Raw genomic sequence first — 23,016 nt, 5'->3', positions numbered from 1 at the left:
CATGGGTACAGCCAAAAATACAAAGAATGAAATAATTCAACTTGCAGCAACATGGATGGACCTAGGGATTATCATACTAAGTAAAATAAGCCAAAGACAAATCACTTATATGTGGAATCTAAAATATGACACAGATGAACTTATCAGTGAACCAGCAACAGACTTACAGACACAGAGGACAGGCTTGTGGTTGCCGGGGCGGGGGGGAGGTTAGTGCGGGGGGGATGGATTGGGAGTTTGGGATTAGCATATGCAAACTATTACATATGCAGAATGAATGAACAACAAGGTCTTACTGTACAGTGCAGGGAAATATAATCAATATCCTGGGATAAACCATAATGGAGGAGTTCCCTTCATGGATCAGTGGTTAATGAACCTGACTAGTATCCATGAGGACGCAGGTTCAATCCCTAGACTCGCTCAGTGGGTTAAGGATCCAGCATTGCTGTAAGCTGTGGTGTATGTAGGTCGCAGACACAGCTTGGATCCCATGTTGCTGTGGCTGTGGTGCAGGCCAGCAGCTACAGCTCCGATTGGACGCCTAGCTTGGGAACTTCCATATGCCACAGGTGCAGCCCTAAAAAGACAAAACAAACAAACAAACAAAAAACCATAATGGAAAAGAATATGATAAAGAATGTATAGAATTCCTCTCATGGCTCAGCAGAAATGAATCTGACTAGTATCCATATGGATGTGGATTTGATCCCTGGCCTTGCTCAGTGGGGTAAGGATCTGGGGTTGCTGTGTAATGTAGGTCGAAGACGCAGCTTGGATCTGGTGTTGCTGTGGCTGTGGTGTAGGCTGGCAGCTGTAGCTCCGATTGGACCCCTAGCCTGGAACCTCCATATGCTAAGGGTGTGGCCCTAAAAAAGACAAAAAAAAAAGAATGTATATATGTATATGTATAACTGAATCACTTTGCTATACAGTAGAAATTAACACAACATTGTAAATCAACTATACATCAATAAAATTTTGAAACCTGAAAATACTTCACACAGGCAGTGTGACAGGTGTGTCTGTGTGGGCTGGATGTCAGGCTACATCCTCAGGGTGGTAGACAAGACCAGAAACACCCTATTCAAGAGCACACAGGCCAGGACAAGGCTCCGTGTGGTCCCCGTTGGGAGCCATTGCTCTGAGTCGTGTTGCTCTGCACAACTCTGGGGGGTGCCACTCACTCTATATACTAGGAATGGTGCCCCTGGAGTAACACAGTGCCTCTGCCTGGACCCAGCAGTGGCCAAGTAAAGGATTTCAGGTGTCACCATCAGAACAGGGAGGTTCCTTACTGAACGTGACGGATGCTGGAAATAGCAGCGGTGTGACAGCATTGCGACTTCTCGCTGGCTTGTGTTTCCAAGGTGGCAGCGTTCTTCTAACATGTGCTTTCCTTGTAAGTCAACTGGCAGTGAAGGTGTGCAGAAGCAATGAAGAGGCCCCCCACCCCTGCCCCTAGTCACGAGAAGCTGCCTATTTCTGGAAGAAGCATAAATGGGAGACTCTGAATCTTCACACGTCCAGACTGTGGCTTCATCTTAAGCCTGGAGAGAAAACTCCTTCTGGTGCCAGCGCCCTGCAAACTTCCCAGAAGTTCCAGGATGGGGCAAGATGGTGACAATCCAGTCATTTTTTTTTTTGTCTTTTTAGGGCCACCCTGGAGGCATGTGGAAATTCCCAGGCTAGGGGTTGAATCGGAGCTACAGCTGCTGGCCTACACCACAGCCATGGTAATGCAGGATCTGAACCTTGCATCTGTGACCTACACCACAGCTCACGGCAACTCGGGAGGCTTAACCCACTGAGCAAGGCCAGGGATCGAACCCCTATTCTCATGGGTACGAGGCAGATTCGTTTCTGCTATGCCTCGACGGGAACCCCCAATCTATTCACTTATGTTCACATAGTGCTTTGGGTATTTCTGAGATGCTTCTGTGTATATTCTGTCATTTGCTGCTCTAAGATTTTTAACTTTTTGGCCAAGGGTGTTTGTACATCACCTCTTTTTGTTTGGTCTTCTTGACAACAGGAGGCAGGTGTGAGTATTGACCTCATTTAGAGATAAGGAAAGTGAGACTCAGGTGGACTAAGTGACCTGTCCTGGGCCATGGAGCCTGCAAGGGGGCAGCTGGGGCCCCCAGAGCCCAGGGCCTCTGGTCTAAAGCAGGAAGGCAGCCACCTGACAAAACCTGGCACTTGTATCTGGGCAATTCCCAGACACACCCTCTCTTTCAATTATAATGATTTAATTATAATCTAATAATAGTTAAGGTTGGGTATCTCCTTCATCTTCCAGATCCTATGAGTTCTCAGGGTTTACAGATTCTTTCTTTTACTATCTGATTGTGGCCACTTAGATACCATGCTTAACAACATTTTAATTTTTGGTGAATGTTTTCAAAAAAGCTCACCTTAGTGGGGAGAAAAAGCTCACCCTAGGGGTAAAAAAAAAAAAAAAAAAAAAGTGGCATGCAAGGAAAAAAGTGTGTGGAAAAATATTTACCACAGCATCAATTATGATGGTGAAAACAGGAAGGAGCCAAAATGCTTAACAGTGGGGGAACACAGATAATATTTTACCAATACTATCCTTTAACAGGCATGAGATATAGGAGTTCCTACTGTGCTCAGTGGGTTAAGGACCAGACATAGTGTCTGTGAGGATGCAGGTTAGATCACAGGCCTAGCTCAGTGGACTAAGAATATAGCAGGGATGTAAGGTGCAGCATAGGTTGCAGATACAGCTCAGATCTGGTGTTGCTGTGGCTATGGTGCAGGCCTGCAGCTGCAGCCCTGATCCAACCCCAGCCTGGGACCTTCCATATGCCACGGGTGAGGCCATAAAAAGGAAAAAAAAAAGAGAAAAAAAAATGAGATAAGCTATAGGTGTACATGGTAAAGATATAATTAAAAATATTTAGCTAAAGAACAATATATGCAGTATGATCCCATTGTAAAAAGAAACCCTAAATATTATATGTCTCTGTGTGTGTGTGTTTACATATACATATGTTTGTAGATGCTTGGAAAAGTTCTTGGAAGGATATATTCCAGGGATAGAACTTTCCTTATTTCAAGAAAGGGATTTGAGGTCCTTGAGATAAAAGGGGTGAGGGAGTTGTGGCTCAGTGGGTTAAGAACCCGACATAGTCTCCATGAGGATGTGGGTTTAATTCCTGGCCTCACTCAGTGGATTAAGGATCTGGCATTGCCACAAGCTATGGTGTAGGTCATAGGTGCAGCTTGGATCCCACATTACTGTGGCTGTGGTATAGGCCGGCAGCTTCAGCTCCAATTTGACCCCTAGCCTGGGAACTTTCATCTGCTACAAGTGTGGCCCTAAAAAGGAAAAAAATGAATAAATAAAAAATAATGTGTATTTTGGAGTTTCTGTTGTGGCTCAGTGGGTTAAGAATCCAACTAGTATCCATGAGGATGCGTGTTTGATAAAACGGTTAAGTCACTTTTAATTTTATATACTTCTATACTATATTCTTTGACTATTATTACAATTATCTAATGTAGAAAAGTGGTTTTCAGGTGCTGCAGGTCGGGGAAAGAGGGAGAGTTTGGTCAGAGGGTACCAACTTTCAGCTCTCAGATGAAAAAGGTGACTGCTGTTAACAACACTGTATTGTAGAGCTGAAATTTTCTGAAAGGAGAACTTAAATGCTCTCACACAAAAGATAAATGTGGGAGGTGACAGACGTGGTCATTAACTAGATGGCGGGAATTTTTTTATATATGTATCAAATCATCACGATGCGTACGTTAAATACCTTACAATTTTATTTTTCAGTTACACCCCCAATTAATCTGAAAAAAAGACAAAAAAGAAAATAACACATAACAATATGTATTCTTTGAAAGTTATAATTATGTACCACTACCACTATTCAGAGGGAAAATAAAAGCATAAACCAGCTTCCAAGTAGATGGATAAGTGAAAAGGGACCTTTCTGAAATTTTATTTCAGGACCCCAGAAATTTTTGTTTGTTTGTTTGTCTTTAAGGCCACACTTGTGGCATATGGAAATTTCCAAGCTAGGGGATGAATCAGAGCTTCAGCTGCCTGCCTATGCAACAGCCACAACACAGGATCCGAGCTGCATCTGCGACCTATACCACAGCTCATGGCAACGCCGGATCCTTAACCCACTGAGTGGGGCCAGGGATTGAATCTGCATCATCATGAATACTAGTCAAGCTCGTTACCACTGAGCCACAAGGGGAACTTCCTATTCATATATTTTAAAGTTTATCAATCCTCATGAAGACAGACCCTTAGACTCTGTAGCCAGGAGAACTGGATTTGTATGCTGACTTTGCTGGGTTTTGTGTGATTTTGGAGGAATGCTTTAATTATAAGTTAATAACAGTTAAGGTTGGGTATTTCCTGGCTAAGAGGACTTTTTTTTTTCATTTTTTCTCTTTTTGGCCAGGGATCAAATCCGAGCTGCATCTGTGACCTATGCCACAGCTGCAGCAATGCAGGATCCTTAACCCACTGTGCTGGGTCAGGGATCAAACCTGAACCACCAGAGACAACTGCCAGGTCCTTAACCTACTGCACCACAGTAGGAACTCCAGATGCTGAATTTTAAAAGCTGTCAATCATTTCTGGATGTAAACAGGCCCAGCAGGCCAATGGGAGCAGATTTCCCCTGTTCCTGGAAGAATCGGCAGCACAAGCTGCGCACCTGTGAAGGTAGAGGATGTCCTGCCTGTGGCCCCACATGGAGGGTGGCCAGACCAAGCCCTGTCCCATTGGGAAGGAGGAGTGGTCAGAGTTTGCCACTGTGCCTTGGGACCTGGGGCCTTTTGGGGGAGTACTAGGATGCAAGCCGGAGCCACAGTAGGTGCTATGATTGCCCCCTTTTTAAGATTCAGCAATTGTGCCTCAAGTGGTTTAACTGACCGGCCCAACATCAAGCCATGAAGTTCACAGGGTGGATCCTGTCCCAGCTCCATGAGGCTCCACAGGCTTTGCATTTGCAGGTGACAGCTCCTCCATTGCTCTGAGATTCACTGGCTTCATCCATTAAAACTACACCCCCCAGAAGAGGGGGGCTTCCAGCTCTGGGACCTCTATACCCCCACACTTGGGTTTAGCACAGCCCCTGCCCCGCATGGTACAATTTCCAACAGTGTCAGCTTTCCTCAACGGTCAGTAATTTAAAGGTGTCTATTTTCCAATAAATGTAACAGGGATATGTTACAAAACAGTGGAAGTGCATATTCATTTTAAAGTAAAATGCATCTTTAAGGAAATGTCATACTCCACCCTCCTACCTCCACTGCCCAGACTTTCCTGTCTTCTGCTGTATGTGGATGATGGACACTTTCACAAATAAATGTTCTGCGGGTGTTTCCTAAGGGTTTAGAAATAAAATCTAAAAAACTTAAGAGCATTTAACAAATTACTTTAGAAATTCAAATTAACATAAAATAGGAGGGAAAAAACCCTCTCAAACAGTAAGTCAACTTTCTATCTTTGTGGTGGGAGGCACCCTCAGGTACCAGTCAGTCCTCAGGTCCCCTTCCCTGATGAATCCCACTGCCCCATGAAGAACCCAGAAGGGCAACTTTTCCAAGCCCTTAACTTGGTTCCCAAGCACAATGTAGTGGGATCCACCTGATGCCCTGATCCCAAGTAGGTGACCAAAATATCTTCTTTTAAGTGAATGGCAGCATCAGACTTTATTGAAATGAACACAGGTGGCATCAGTGAATTGAGTGTCTCTAGGGGACAACCTCTGGGGAGGAGTATGCAGTGATTCCTTTCCCTGGAGAAGCACTCCAGTTCAGCCCGCCCCACACTGCAGCTTGCAGATAATCTGGGGCAGATACATTCTGGGAGAGCTCTGCCACAGAGGCAGCCCAGGTCCCAGGCAGCAGCACAACCACCCTGATTCCTGCAGCTGCAGCACCCTAGCTCCTATCACCAGGCTAGCACTAGGTGTGGGATGGACACAATGGAGAAAGACACATGACTTTGGGCTGCTTCTGAGCAGAATTAGACACCTGTGTGGGCAGTGCACAGGTTTGCTGTAACCACCGGACCTCACTTGTTTCACTGATCACCTCCTTTAGGAGAGAGCATGAACTTAAGGGCAACAGAGCCTTATCAAACCTCAGGACTTCTATTCCAACAACTGAGGAGCGGACCTTGCACCCGACAGCACTGTGACAGCCACAGAACAAAAAAAGAGGCCCCACTTAACATCTAGTGCAGACTCTGGACACCACAAACCAATCACATTTCCCTATGAAGGGGACAAAAGCCAGGATATGGGAGAAAGACATGGGTGGCATCCTTGCACCAAAAATATTAGACTCACATGGTCTACACAGAGACACTCCCACATAAAAACACCCCCTCAAAACCAGTGTAGATAACTATTTCTCCTAAATTCACAAAGACAGAGAACATTAAGTAAAATGTAAAAGCAGAGGAACTACTCCCAATTAAAAGAACAAGACAAATCTGACAGAATTGATGAGAGACTTCACCAGTCTACCAATACCCAAGTTCAAAAATGAGGTAATAAAAAGGTTAAAGAAATTAGGATAATTTCTTAATGAAAGATTACTAATAGAAATACAGATCACTGTAACAAGAAACTAGAAATTATAAAGAAGAACCAGTATAAAATTAGGTAACTCAATCGCCAAGAAAAAAACCAATCTGGAAGCAATGAATAGCAGAGTAAATAATGCAGAAGAATAAGTGAAGTTTTAAAGAAATCCTGATACTAAAAAGCCCAAATAAATCAATGATGATATCAAAAATAAAATCAGAAAATACATGGAGACAAACAACAATAAAAACATAACCCTACAAAAATCTATGAGATGAAGCAAAAGCATTTCTAAGAGAGAAGTTTATAGTGATACAGGTTTTCCTCAAAAAACAAGAAAAATCCCAAACAAACTAACCCATCACCTGAAAGAATTAGAAAAAGAAGAACAAAAACTAAAGTCAACAGAAGGAAGGAAAAAATAAAGATCAGAGAGGAAATAAATAAAATAGAGTTTAAAAAATTGAAAAGATCAATAAAACCAAGAGCTGGTTTCTTTAAAAGATAAACAAAATTGATAAACCTCTAGCCAGGCTCACCACAAAGAAAAGAGAGAGGATACAAATAATAAAAAAAAGAGAAATGAAAGAGGATAAATAACAACTGATACCACAGAAACACACACAAAAAATCATAAGAGAATACTATGAATAGTTATATACCAACACATTGGACAGTCTAGAAGACATGGACAAACTTCTAGAATCATATAGCATGCCAAAACCGAGTTAAGAAGAAACAGATAATTTGAACAGACTTATCACTAGAAGAGAAATACAATCTGTATTCAAAAAACATTCCTACAAACAAAAATCCAAGATTGAATGTCTTCACTGGGAAATTTTAGCAAACAAAGAAGAACTTATACTTCTCCTCAAACTATTCCAAAAAGTTGGAGAGGAGGAAAGAATCCCAAATTCATTCTATAAACCCAACATCACCCTGATACCAAAACCATACAAAGACATTACAAAAAAAGAAAGTTACCAATATCTTTGAATAATATAGATGAAAAATCCTCAACCAAATATTAGCAAACTGAATCCAGTGATACATAAAAAGGATTGTACACCATGATCAAGCCGGGCTCATTGCAGAGTCCCAAGAGTGGTTCAACACATGCAAATCAATGGATACACCACATTATCAAAAGAAAAAACAAAGACCACATGATCATCTTAATAGCTACAGAAAAAGCATTTGATAAAATTCAACATCCATTCATGATAAAAACTTCTCACCAAGGTAGGTGTAGAGGGAATATATCTCAACATAATAAAAACCATTTATGTTAAACACATGGTCAGTATAATACTCAATGTGGAAAAGCTGAAAGCCTTCCTGTTAAATCTAGGAACAAGACAGAGATGCTCACTCTTGCCATTTCTACTCAGCATAGTATTAGAAGTCCTAGCCATAGCAATCAGACCAAATAAAGAAATTAAATAAAAAGTATCCGTGTTGGAAGAGAAGAAGTAAACCTGTCACTATTTGCAGATGGCATGATACTCTATATAGAGAACCCTGAAGACGCTAAAAAGTATCCGTGTTGGAAGAGAAGAAGTAAACCTGTCACTATTTGCAGATGGCATGATACTCTATATAGAGAACCCTGAAGATGCTACACAAAAACTATTAGAATAAATAAATTCAGCAAGGTAACAGGACACAACATTAATATACAGAGATTGATTGCATTTCTTTATACTAACAATGAAATATCAGAAAGATAAAGTAAAAAAAAAATCCTATTTAAAAATCATGTCCAAGAAATGCCTAGAAATAAACTAAATCAAGGAGGGGAAAGACTTATGCACTGAAAACTATGAAACACTGATAAAAGATATTGAAGATGATTCAAGGAAATGTAAAGATATCTCATGCTCTTGGATTGGGAAGAATTAATATTGTTGAAATGGCCATACTACCCAAAATAATCTATAGATTTAATGTGATCCCTGTTAAAATACCCGCGGCATTTTTCACAGAACTAGAACAATTAATACTATAATTTATGTGGAAGCACAAAAGACCCAGAATTGCCAAAGCAATCCTGAAGAAAAAGAACAAAGCTGGAGGCATAACCCTTCCAGACTTCAGACAATACTACAAAGTTATAGTAATCAAAATATCATGGTACTGCCACAAAAACAGACATATAGATCAATGGAACAAAATAGAGAACCCAGAAGGGAGTCCCTGTTGTGACTTAATAGTAACAAACCCAACTAGTATCCATGAGGATATGGGTTATATCCCTGGCCTCATGGCATTGCCATGAGCTATATTGTAGGTTGCAGACATGGCTTGGATCCCATATTGCTGTGGCTGTGGCATATTCCAATAGCTGCAGCTCTGTTTTGACCCCTAGCCTGAGAACTTCCATATGCTGCAGGTGTGGCCCTAAAAAAAAAAAAGCAAAAAAAAAAAAGTAAAAAAATACAGAGCCCAGAAATAAACATACACACCTATGGTTAATTAATCTTCGACAAAGTATGGAAGAATATACAATGGTGAAAGAGTCTCTTCAGTAAGTGGTGCTAGGAAAGCTGGTCAGCTACGTTTAAATCAATAAAATTACAACACTCCCTCACAACATATACAAAAATAAACTCAAAATACTTTAAAGATTTATGTATAAGACAAGACACAATAAAACTCCTAGAAGATAACATGAGCAAAACACTCTTGGAAACAAACTGTAGCAATGTTTTCTTAGGTCACTCTCCCAAGGCAAAAGAAATAGAAGCAAAAACAAACAAGTGAGACCTAATCAAACTTAAAAGCTTTTTCACAGCAAAGGAAACCATAAAAAAACAAAAAACAAAAAACAAAAAGACATCCTACAGAATGGGAGAAAATCATTATAAATGAAGCAACCAACAAGGGCTTAATCTCCAAAATATACAAACATCTCATGGAGCTGTATATCAAAAAAACAAACAAACAAAAAACAATCAAAAAATGGGCAAAAGATCTATCTATATAGACATTTCTCCTAAGAAGACAGACAGATGGCCAATAAATACATGAAAAGGTGCTCAACATCACTAATTATTAGAGAGATGCAAGTCAAAACTACAGTGAGGAATTCCCTCACACCAGTCAGAATGGCCATCATCAAAAAGTCTACAAACAATAAATGCTGGAGAGGGTGTGAAGAAAAGGGAATCATCCTACGCTGTTGGTAGCAATGAAAATTGGTGCAACCACTATGGAGGCCAGTATGGAGGGTCCTTAGAAACTAAAAATAGAAATACCATATGATCCAGCAATCTCACTCCTGGGCATATATTCAGAGAAAATTGTAATTCGAAAAGATACATGCACCCCAGTGTTCACTGCAACACTCTTTACAATAGCCAAGACAGGGAAGCAACCTAAATATCATCAACAGAGGAATGGATAATGAAGGGGTACGTATATATACCACAACATAGAATATTACTTACATAAAAAAGAATGAAATAATGTCATTGGCAGCAACATGGATAGACCTAGAGATTATCATACTCAATGAAGTAAACTAGACAGAGAAAGACAAATGTATCACTTATATAAATGGAATCTAAAAAAAAATAAAGATACAATTTATATACAAAATAGAAATAGACTAACAGACAGAGAAAACAAATTTATGGTTACCAAAGGGGAAAGGAAGAGGGATAAATTAGGAGTTTGGGATTAATATTTACACACTACTACATATAAAATAGATAACCAAAAAGGACTTTTTAGATAGCACAGGGAAGTATACTAAATACTTTGCAATAACCTATAGGGGAAAATAACCTGAAAAGGAATACATATGTGTGTATAACTGATCACTTTGCTGTATGCCTAAAATGAACAATCATAAATTAACTATACTTCAATTAAATTTTTTTTAAAAAGGAAGAAAGCTTAGCAAGATTGGTAAATTGATGAATAATAATTATTAAAAAAGTGCATTCCCACTCATCAGCAAAAAGATGTTTTTGAAATGTGCATTTTCAAAAAAGACATAATTTAAGATGGTAACAAAACTATAAAGTGTCCAGAAATAAATTTAACAAAAAAATGTGTAATACCTTGGTGGGAAAAATTTCAAAACTCTATTGAAATACATTAAATGGCCTAAATGAAAGGAGAGTTACCCAATATTCATGAGTTGAAAAACTCAATCTAAAGGAGATATCAATTCTCTCTGAATTAATCTATATAGATGGTATAATTTCAATTAAAATTCTGATATTTTAAAAATACAACTAAGCAACCCAAATCTAAACATCATAGGAAATAATGAAAGTTCAAGAATAGTCAGAATCATTATAAAGGAAATTAACAAGGGTGAGGTTGATGAGTCTATGGTTGTATTTGAAAACTTTAAACAATGAGCTTTTTTCTTTCTTTAGATTATAAACATAATCAATTTCCCTATAGACTATTTGGAGACTATCAAATATATTACATATATATTAGAAAATAAAAAACAAGTGTATTTGTAATAAACTTGGAATTACAGCACATACATGTAGCTGGGTTTTATTGTTTGCCTTTCTGTTTTTCTTTTTAGGGTCTAATTAGAGCCATAGCTGCTGGCCAACACTACAGCCACAGCAACACCAGATCTGAGCCACGTCTGCCACCTACACTGCAGCTCATGGTAATGCTGGATCCTTAACCCACTGAGCAGGGCCAGGGATCAAACCCACATCCTCATGGATACCTCATTACTACTGAGCCACATGGGAACTCCAACATGGAGTTTTTAATTTCATTTTTTCCCACTTAAAAATTAAATTGTGCCAATGGGGACCTGCTGTATAGCACAGAGAACTCTACCCAATATTCTGTGATGATCTATGTGGAAAAAGAATCTGAAAGAGAATGGATGTATGTACCTGAATAACTGAACCACCCTGGTGTACAGCAGAAATGATCACAACATGGTAAATCGACTATACTTTGATAAATTTTTTAAAAACAAAAAAATTACATTGTGAACATTTTATATTGAGAAGTACAGGGTGATATTGAATTTTGAATTTCTCAGCTGTAGCTTAACTCAAATATTTTCCTACACTCCTATCTGCTGCATATGCAGAAGGGGCTGGAAAGTTGGAGCTCTGGTGTTGAATGTTTTGACTTTGTATTTGCAAGAGCCGTGCTGCGTAACTGAGTGATGGTCAGAGCACAGTATTTGGTCTCAGTGTGGCTGTCCATCACGTGACCTGAGGCAGGAAGGACTGAGCTCAGTCTCTTCTTCTGTGAAGGGAAGATATCAATTCCTTGCCTGCCCTCTTCCCAGAGTTCAAATGTATGCAGAAGCACTTGAATAGCATAAAGAAGTAATGAGTTGAGTTATATATAAAGATTCTGTTCTAACCTACAGGCGTTTGTAAAATTACAGTACATTGAGAGGCAGAGAAGCTCTTTTTTGAACTAGACTGAATATTTCTCTATTTTTTGGTTTATTGCCGTGAGAGATTTTTTTCTGGCACTGCATTTCATCATCTAAGGCTAGATGAGGGGAGTTCCTATCATGGCTCAGTGGTTAACGAATTCGACTAGGAACCATGAGGTTGTGGGTTTGATCCCAGGTCTCACTCAGTGGGTTAAGGATCTGGTGTTGCCATGAGCTGTGGTGTAGGCTGCAGATGTGGCTCGGATCCTGCGTTGCTGTGGCTCTGGAGTAGGCCGGCGGCTACAGCTCTGATTAGACCCCTAGCCTGGGAACCTCCATATGCCATGGGTGTGGCCCTAGAAAAGACAAAAAGACAAAAAAAAAGAAAGAAAGAAAAGAAAGAAAGAAAAAGAAAAAAATAAGGCTAGATGAGAAAGCTTTAGGATGGACTGTTCCCCAACATCAAAGGGCACAAGAAAGCAGGAGGCAGCTTGTACTTCCCTTTTGCTTGTGGCCAGTTATCATCAAGAAAGGGGGAGTAAAGTCATCTTTCTCCATTCGTAGGGTCTGCAGAGCTGAGCATTCTGACGTGTGGATACTAGTAAGTGGGGGAGGACACAAAGAATGTATTGTGTGGTGAGGTGGTATGGACTCCAGTCAGTTGCCTAGATTTGAACCCTCGCCGTGATTCAACATCTCTGTTTCCTCCCCTGCAAAAACCAGACACAAAGAGGCCCCATGTCATAGCACAATTGTGAGGTGTCAGCAAAGGGAGAGGGAAGAGGCTTTCGCTGCTGATGAGGGGGTTCCATGAGCATGGTACTCTCACCTAGGTCCTTTGCTCTGATGTAAATTAATCACTGAATTTGGAAGATGACTCTGGACAGATGTAGCATGGTCTCATCTCCCTGCAGGAAGCACACATTCTTTTCTATTCCCCTCTGCCACATGTTGAAAACAGGCTGCTGCAACCCCAGGAGGCCTGGGTGCAGAGCTGTCTGGGACCTGGTGTGGAAGTCTGTCTAATTCTGGAGTTTCCTGCAAACATTCTCCATGTTGGCTTTATCAGTGTGGTAGGTGGTATCTTGCTAACCCCTCTGCTTTACTTTTTATTTCTCAATTGGCTTTGATCCAGCCAATTATAGCCTGGTGGTCAAATGTAGCCTGCCATCTGCTTTTATTCGACTCAGGAGGTAAGAATTGATTTTATTATTTTATTTTATTTTTTTAATTTTATTATTTTATTTTTTAGAGTTGCACCTGCATCATATGGAAGTTCCCAGGCTAGGGATCGAAGCTGCAGGCCTGTACCACAGCCATGGCAACACTGGATCCGAGCCACATCTTTGACCTACACCACAGCTTGCAGAAACCTCAGATCCTTAATCCACTGAGCAAGGCCAGGGATTGACCCCACATCCTCACAGATGCTGTATTGGATTCTTAACCCACTGAGCCACAATGGGAACCCATGCTTTTATAATTGTAAATGGTTAAAAAAAAATCAGAAGTTTTATGACACATGAAAACTATATGAGAATCAAACTTGACTGTGCTGAAATCAAGCTTTATTGGAACACAGCCACAGTCATTTGTCCCCAGATTGTTTATGGCTGCTTTTGTGCTACAATGGCAGGTTTGAGTAGTTGTAACAGAAACTATATGGCCATCCAATTAAAAATGGGCAGGAATTCCTTTGCAGCCCAGCAGGTTAAGGATCCAGTGTTGTCACTTCAGTGGCTTGGGTCACTGCTGGGATGCAGGTTGTTCCCTGGCCACATGTGCAGTGCCGCTCCCCCACCCACCGAAAAAAAAAGAAAAAGGGCAGAGGACCTGAATAGACATGTTTTGCAGATGTACAGATGGTCAACCCGTATATGAAAAGATGCTTAACATCACTAATCATCAGAGAAATACAAATCAAAACCACAATAAACGAGGACCTACTCTGCTGTGCAGGAAATTCTACTCAATATTCTGTAATAACCTATACAGGAAAGGAACCTGGAAAAGAATAGATATATGTATTGGTATAACTGAATCACTTTCTTTTGCACCTGAAACCAACACAACATTGTAAATGAGCCACATTCCAGTAGAAAATAAAACTTAAATTAAAAAACCACAATGAAATATCAACTTACACCTGTTAGAATGGCTCGTATCAAAAAGTAACAAGTGTTGGCACAGATATGGAGAAAAGGGAAACTTTGTTCACTGCTGCTCAGAATGAAAACCGGTGCGGCCATCATGGAAAAGAGTATGGAGATTCATCAAAAAAATTAAAAATAGAACTGCCATATGATCCAGGAATTCCACTTCTGGGTATTTATCTAAAGAAAACAAAAACACTGACTTGAAAAAAATATGCATATCTATGTTCATTGCAGCATTTAAAAAAAAATAGCCAAGATATGGAAGCAAACTCAGTGTCAATTGATGGATGAATGGATAAAGATGTGGAATACATATATTGAAATATTACATATATATGAAATATTATATATAATATGTAATAAAATATTATGCAGTCATAAAAAAGAATAAAATCTTGCCCTTTGAGACAACTAGGGTGTGTCTTGAGGGTGTTATACTAAACAAAATAAGTCAGAGAAAGACAAATGCTGTATGAGCTTACTTATATGTGAAATCTAAAACAAACAAACAAGCAAACAAACAAACCCAAAGCAACAACAATATCAAAAAAAGAGCTCATAGATACAGAGAACAGAATGATTTGCCAGAGGTGGGGGTAGGGTGGGCAAAAAGGTATAAACTTCCAGTTATAAGATAAACAAGTCCTGGGGGTATAATGCACTGGTGACTATAGTTAATGATACTGCATTGCACATTTGCAAATTGCTAGGAGAGTAGATTTTATCATCTACTCTCATCACAAGAAAAAACTTTATATAGTGACGGATGTTAATCAGACTTATTGTGACTGTTTCAAAACATACACAAATATTGAACCATTATGCTGCACACTTGAAACTAATATAATGTTACATGTCAATTATATCTCAATAGAAAAAAGAGAAACTTGATGGCCTAGAACACCCTCCCCAAACTTACTATCTTTTACCCCCAAATGTACCATCTATCCTTTACAGAAAAAATATGCCAACTCCTGCTTTAGATCATGGGATTGAAAGAGGGGTGCTGTTCATGGGGCCCTCATACATTCTCATGTGAGGATTAAATGCCCAAAGTATCATAAAGTGATTAGTACAGGCCTGGCACACACTAAACCCTCACACAGTGAGGCTCTTGCTGCTGAAGTGGTTACAGGGGTCTGAAAAGGTGGAATGGTTGAAGTTTTCTGGGATTTTGTGGCCTAACTGGTGGTGGCCTTGACCATGAAATATCAAGAAGATTGTTATGGACTGAATTCCTTGTCCCTTAAATTCAAACACTGAAGCACAAACTGCTAATGGGAATGCGTTTGGAGATAAGGTTTTTAAAGAAGTACTTGGAGTTAATTAATTAAGGTTAATGAGGTCATAAAAGTAGTATCCTAATAGGACTGGTGTCCTTATCATAAGAAAACGGGACACCAGGGAGGGGCACACAGGGGGAAAGGCCAGGCAAGGACATTGTGAGAGGGTGCCTCAAGAGTAAACAGCCCTGACAACTCCTTAGTCTTGGACTTCCAGCCTCAAGATCTGTGAGAAAATAAATTTCTGTTGTCTCAGCCACCCAGTCCGGAGCTCCAAACCTCCACCTTCGGAGCTCATGCAAAGACGGTAAGGACCAAATGGTGATTCTGAACTTAGCAGCATCAAAAGCCTCTTCCTCTCTTGCTGAATTTGTTGCAAAGTTGGACGTTACAGGGGTGGGAGGGATTTCATTGGGAGGGTAGTGGGTAATTTATAATGTGAGTGGGAGTTTACTTACAAAATCTGGAAAATGTGCTTTCTTAGTCTTAAATGGAGATTGGCTATGCTGGTGGCAGACCTTCTTCCTGTATCAAGAGCACAGCATCTAAGGATCCTGGGGAAATATGCGAAAGACAGTCCATCTGGATCCTGGAAGTGGTATTTTTACCACCCTAATGATGTGATGTTCACCAGCATCATGCCCCCCTGTAAGCGAACTTTAACTGTTTCCGGATGGGCTGTGCGCATCACCTCAAATCTGCCCACCTAGCTCCCTATTCATTGGTTTAGTTCCATACTTTGATTATTGCTTGAGGCAATGATACACTTCTTCATTTTTGAAATCATATGTATCTAACGTTTATATATCTTTTCATGTTTTAAGGCACCTGACTGTTTAATCCTCATAGCATCCATCTGATTGATGTGGGTCACCTACTATGATCTTCTGGTGGGCAGTGAAGGGGTAATGCAACAGACCTGGGTCATTCAAACACTGCACATTTCAAAGAAAGGCCTGTCTTCAGGAGGGCTGGCCTTCCACTGGCTCTTGGAAGATATCTCTGAGTATATGAAATTTTCTGTTTCATAAGAGCATTTCTTTGTGCCTGAGGCCCTGGCCTTGGATCAGCTTGACCTCTTGGACCCCAAGTCTGCATAGCTAAGATCCGTCATGCAGACATTGTAATGACATGTGATTGGATTCCAGTAAAAACCGTGGACACCAAGGTTCAAGTGAGTTTCTTTGGTTGACGATGCCTCAAATGATGTTGCCATACATCCATTCTGGGAGAATTAAGCATGGCCCTATGTGACTCTCCTGGGAGGGGACTCCTGGAAGCTTCAGCCTGGTTTTTCCTGGACTTTGCCCCATGTAACATTTGCCTTTAGTGACCTTGATCTGTATGCTCTCACTGGAATACATGAGCTCCTATGAGTCCTTCTAGCAAATCACTGAGCTGAAGGTGGCTTGGGACCTCTCCCCCGCCCCCGACACAGCTACCCAAGCAGACTCTGCAGATCCTCTTTTCACAGATGGTACATGTCAAAACATGGCTGCTTTGAGGTATGACTCATTAGAACTCATTCCCCTCCATTATAACATTAAAATCTTGAGAAAGGTACATTTGCGAAGCAAAACATATGTTTTGCTTATACTTAAGGAACTTGTTTTCACCTGCCTAGAAGTCTTTCTTTATTATACACCCTGCTGAGTCATAGCAAGAGAAAGGGTGGACCTGCCCACAGAGCCAGGTAAATTGCTTCATTTGAGAACATTGTGCACCCTTTGAAAGTATTACAATGGTTTTGTGGTTTTTGACACTGCAAAAATGTAGTTGCTGAATGTGAATTTTTCTCAGACAAAAGAATGATGAGAGGCAATCGACATAATAATTATAAACACCAAATCTACATTGAATTTTGTAAAAAACCTGAGATGTATAGTAGAAAAGAAGCAAAAATAGTAAATAGGAACTAAATTTACATATACTGGATGAGACTATTATCAGCTGTACCCAATTTATTTGCTATTAAAGCTAATTTTTCTTAGGAGTTCCCACTGTGGCACAATGGGATCATTAGCTCTCTGCAGCACCAGGACACAGGTTCAATCACTGGCCCAGCACAGTGGGTTAAAGGATCTGGCTTTGCTGTAGCTGTGGTGTAGGATGCAACTGCAGCTCAGATCTGATCCCCAGCCTGGGAACTCCGCATGCCATGGGGAAGCCAAAAGAAAAAAAAAATCTAATTTTTTTCACAAAATTGCTCCATCATGAAAGCAATGAAATTAGGATTCATAAGCAAGTCATGATAGAATATATTACATTTAAGTAGGGAGCATTTTGCTTCTCTACCTGTGGTGATTAAATAGACTAGAAAGATTATATATTTAACTAGGTCAATAGAAAACTTTCCCCTTACACAGTGGATTACCCAGCTGAACATTGTATACCTTCCTTCTCACATGGTAGCCAGGACACAGCCCCTCCAAAATGTCTAATCTCTGGAACTTTTGACTACATTACTTTTCATAGCCAAGGGGAGTTAAGGTTGCTCATCAGCTGTCCTGAATTATCCATCTGGGGCCAACATGATTCCAAGGGTCCTCAAAAGTGGAAGAGGAAGGAAAAAGAGAGTGTTGGAATGATGTGATGGGAGAAAGACATGCCTGGCCATAGCTGGCTTTGAATGTGGGAAATGATCTGAGCCCAGGAGTGCAGGCAGCCTCTAGATGCTGAAAAAGGCAAGACAATGGCTTTTCCCTTAGAGCCTTCACAAAGGACATGTTGGTTTTAGCCCAGTGAGACCTGTTTGGACCTCTGCAGTCCAGAACTATAACATAACACATTTGTGCTGATTTGTCACAGCAGTTATGTGAAACTAATACACCAGTACTACAATCCTATCCAGAGTCAAGTGAGTCCAACACACCCGAGGCTTCTGGCAGCTGCTGCTCCTCAAATGGTCATGGCATGTAGAGAGCAGCCAGGCAGGAAGATACTGTGTGCCTTGGGTCCCTGGTCCACGGCTCTCAATTTACCAGAGCCTGCTGGGGTGAACAACTACTGTAGAAAACATTCCCCAATATCTTGTATTAAAGTGTAATGGAAAAGAACTAAAGAATACCTATACATACACACATACATATATATACACATACACATATAACTGAATCACTTTGCTATATACCTAAAACTAATACAACATTGTAAATTAATTATGCTTAAATAAAAAAAAAAAGAGACATTCCCCCTCCTCTTGGCAACACTTTTGGAATGCTGTCTAGGCATCCACTTCTTCCTCACATGGCTTCAGGAAACTTTATTCCATCTCCAGATGCTTAGAGCTGGGATTGCCCAAACCAAGTGGCTGATTCCATCCTCTGGTAGTAGTGATGGACTCAGGGGTGGGGACAAGAGCAAGCTGGTTCTTTAAAGCTTAAGGAGCTGCTGGCTGGGCATTTCTGGAATGGCAACCCCTACGTCTTCTCTGGAGTCTACCTGGAGAGACGCTCACTTTCAGCAGACATTAACAGGGAGCATGGGTACCTGAAGTGGCCGGTAGCCACAGGGAATCACAGGTGGGGTGGCCCTCATGTGGAGGCAGACACTGGAGAAGGCAGCCAGGAGAGATGGGAAAATCTCATTTGCGCTGACGCTGCAGAGCCCCTAGGAAAAGCCTGCCTCTAGATTTTTCAAGTATGTGAACTAATAAGTTTCCTTAATTCTCCAAGCACAACTGAGCTTATTTTTCTCTTTCTTGCAACTGAGAGGTCCCTCCCTAATAGAAGGGCTTCAAGTGTTTCTGAAGCTCTGCTCTTGGATTGGATTGTACGGTTGTGGTACGCCCTCCTAAGGTGGAGTGGTATTAACAATGATCCATGCAAAGCAAAGATGGATGGTATTTAAAAATATTCACACATTTATACACATCCTTAAAACAAGACTATATCCACCATCTAATGGGAAGCAGTTTTCCATGATCTCTTGAGTTTCTGAACATCTCATGGCAGAGGACTAGCTCTTTTTGTTCTGGACTATCATTTCACAAAGATGTTTAGAGAGCCACGAATTCTGGAAGACAGAGTGTCTCCCTGTGGAGTAATGGACAGGCTGCTGGACCATTCTCCAGGGGGCAGTACTGGCTCCCTCTGGGGCAGCAGTCTTGCCTCCATTGTACAGATTTTGGTTCTTTAGGCTCAGGTCCCTCTCCTGTAATGCAACCCACTGTGTGTATAGATGTCCCCTGGCCCTCTTCACATCCCCCGTGGTAAGTGGGGCTTGGGGGAACCCCCACTATAAAATGCTGATGTGCTATCTGCTGCTATTGCTGGAGTAACAAAGTCTATTGTCTCTGACCCAGGAGTCTCATGTCCTCTGCCCCTGTCCACAAACCATGGTAGGCTGACTCGTTAGAACTAATCAGGCTAGCCCACCTGCAAATAGGGTGAAATCTTAGAGCCTTTACAGTCTTTGATCCAAGTAAAAACATTCAGTTTCTCTGCTTTTGGTTGGAATTGAATCACCTTCGAAAGAGTGAGGGAAAAAAAAAATAGCATTGCTGATCGGAAGTTCTGATTGGCATATATATGTCAGAGGAATAAAGGTAGTGAAATACATTATTTAAAGAAGTTCCTGGGATCACTGGCATCTCTGCAGTGCCGGGACACAGATTTAATCCTTGGCCTCACTCAGTGGGTTAAGGATCTGGCATTGCCATGAGCTACATGTAGGCTGCAGACATGGCTTGGATCCCAAGTTGCTGTGGCTGTGGTGTAGGTCAGTGTGTGTAGCTCCAATTTGACCCCTAGCCCAGGAACTTCCATATGCCATGGGTGTGGCCCTAAAAAAAAAAAGATCCATGGAACTTTCCCAAATCCTTCATATCTTGTTGGTTAGTCTATTTAAAGGTCTGTCTTATTTTTATGTTTTTATGTTCAGTGGTAAAGAAAATATCAGAAAAAAGCATACAGTATGTTCTCTCCAGATTTAGGAAGTTAAGCCAAAGTACATAGACATACTGAGCAAATGACATTAAAATATTTGTTCAACTTTACTTTGGTTCTTTAAAATAGAGAAGAAAATTTGTTTCATGCAATCCCCGAGTGACAGGGTGCAGTGTGACTCACTGGACCGTCTGATCCACATACAGTGATTCCCAGCCAGGAAAGGTTTCTTTCTGGTAAAGGAAACTGGAAATCTTTGGCGCATCTTTGTCATAGCGACTGAGCTGGGGGCTCTCCCTGTGCTTAGTGGGTGGGAACCAAGAATCCTAAACATTCTGTGATGCCTGGAACCTTCTTGCTCAATGAGCTGTGCCACCCAAAATGCAGTAGACCCCATGTGTGAGCAGCATTTGGCAAGAAAGAGCTCTGTGCAGGAGGTTCCCTTGTCACTAACCTTAAACCAGGTGCCCCAATGCTCCACACCTCTCCAGCCCTAGCACACCTTTCTCATCTTTGATCATGCAACATTTTGCCTAAATGTGTTGGTTATTTCTATAGATCAAAGTAGATATAAAGAATAAGTAATTAATGCGTGACCAGATCTTTTCTCCAGCTTCCCCTTCAGCAATCTTGTGAACAAACTGTGATTAAGACAGAATCTAGGGAGTTCCCATCATGGCACAGCGGAAATGAATCTGACTAGGAACCATGAGCTTGTGGGTTTGATCCCTGGCCTCGCTCAATGGGTTAAGGATCCAGCGTTGCTCTGAGTTGTGGTGTAGGGTTGCAGATGCAGCTCGGATCTGGTGTTGCTGTGGCTGTGGCGTAGGCCAGCAGCTGTAGCTCCGATTAGACCCCTAGCCTGGAAACCTCCATATGCTGCGGGTGCAGCCCTAAAAAGACAAAAGACATGGAGTTCCCGTCATGGCTCAGTGGTTAATCAATCCAACTAGGAACCATGAGGTTTCAAGTTCGATCCCTGGCCTTGCTCAGTGGGTTAAGGATCTGGCATTGCCATGAGCTGTGGGGTAGGGTTGCAGATGCAGCTCGGATCCCGCATTGCTGTGGCTCTGGTGTAGGCCAGCGGCTATGGCTCTGATTGGACCCCTAGCCTGGGAACTTCCATATGCCAGAAGAGTGGCCCAAGAAATGGCAAAAAGACAAAAAAAAAAAAAAAAAAGACAGCATCTAGGAGTTCCCGCTGTGGCGCAACAGGATTGGTGGTGTCTCTGCAGTGCCAGAATGCCCAGTTTTGATCCCCACCTGGATCCAGTACAGCACCTGCTTGGATCTGATCCCTGACCTAGGAACTCTCTAAGCTGCGAGGCAGCCAAAAAAGAAAAGAAAAAAGAAAAACAAGTAAATTATTATGTATTTTTTTTTAAAAAAGACAGTATCTAAAGAAAGATCACAATAAGTCAACAAGCCTGCACACAGTGGGGGGTGGTGATGACTCTGACCCTCCCATCTCAGTGATTAACGGAGATGACTTTCTTTTTTTCCCTTAGAAAGCTTTCATGGTCAAGCAATCTTCAGAGATGGTTTTTGGGGGAGACTGAATCCACATCTTCCTAGGTTGCCAGCACTCTTATTAAAAGCAGCTTTCCTTTCCACCAACATTTGCTTCTGCTGAGTATTTTTTTTGTTTGTTTTTTATTTTTTTTGGCCATGCCTGCTGCATGTGGAAGTTCCTGGGCCAGGGATCAAACCCAAATGACAATGCTGAATCCTTAACCACAAGGTTGCCAGGGAACTCCCTGAGTATTGACTTTTGAGTGGCGAGCAGCCAGACCTGATTCAGTAACACACAGAGATGTGCTGTTCTGTCTCAGTGCTATGGACACTTGAGGCTGGGGAGTTCTTCCTGGTGGGGACTGTCCTGTGCCTTTTAGAATATTTAGTGGCGTCTCTGTGGTAGCAACTCCTTCCCCAAGTTGGAACAACCAGCAGCATCTACAGGCATTGCCAAGGGTCCCAGTTATTGTTCACCTGCAAAGGATTCATCATTTTGGAAAGTGGTTGTCAGGGTAACAAGAGGTAACCCCACCTCCCATTTGAGACCCACTGGTACAGACACAGGTATGTTTACAGGATAGTGGAGGGAGGGGAGAAAGGGCCCTCAGAGGCTTTTGTACTTTGTCAAAGAAATTTGGGCATCATTATAACCAAGAGAGACTGGAGGGCAGTGAGTATGATGGGGTCTGAAAACCAGGGAAAGGGTGTGAACCCAGTGGTGGGAAAGGAGCCTAAGTGGGGATGGACGATCTTCTGGTGGTATTGAGAGTGCATGGGAGGATTTTGTTCATGAACTTAAAGTATAAGAGTCAGACTGGCCATGGGGTTTGTCCCCAAAATGCAGAGCCTCCTGGGTGCAGGTCTAGAGGAGGAGGAAAGAGGGTTTAGTTGGGTTGGATGTAGCCAGAAAGGCTTCAGAGGGAGGGCACAGAGGAGGTGCAGGTGGTCTCAGGAGGATTATAAAGACATGGAGTCTGAGCTGGGCAGAGGAAAAGGGGAGGGAGCCAGGAGGTGCTGATAGGTGGGGGGGAGTGAATAGTGATGGAGGTAGAGAACTTGTAGGCTTGCTGTGGTCCAGGTATGATGCAGAGGGATTACTCAGGCAAGAGGGGCCTGGGGTGAGATGTTGAGAATGGAGGTTTGGCTGTGGTGCATTTGGTACCCAATCTGGGCATGGCCAAGGAGGTACCTGTGGAGAACTTA

The 23,016-nt window shown here is 41.6% G+C and overlaps 1 protein-coding gene across 1 annotated transcript in view; it reads right to left on the bottom strand.

Annotated features, from left to right (window-relative positions):
• CREG2 (cellular repressor of E1A stimulated genes 2) overlaps nt 1-23,016 on the bottom strand; it is a 53,507-nt gene that overhangs the window by 3,965 nt on the left and 26,526 nt on the right. The gene's annotated exons all lie outside the window — the stretch shown is intronic.

The sequence above is a fragment of the Phacochoerus africanus genome, chromosome 5 (assembly GCF_016906955.1).
Source record: "Phacochoerus africanus isolate WHEZ1 chromosome 5, ROS_Pafr_v1, whole genome shotgun sequence".
NCBI classification, from domain to species: Eukaryota; Metazoa; Chordata; class Mammalia; order Artiodactyla; family Suidae; genus Phacochoerus; species Phacochoerus africanus.
This window is presented reverse-complemented; position numbering and strand designations above follow the sequence as displayed.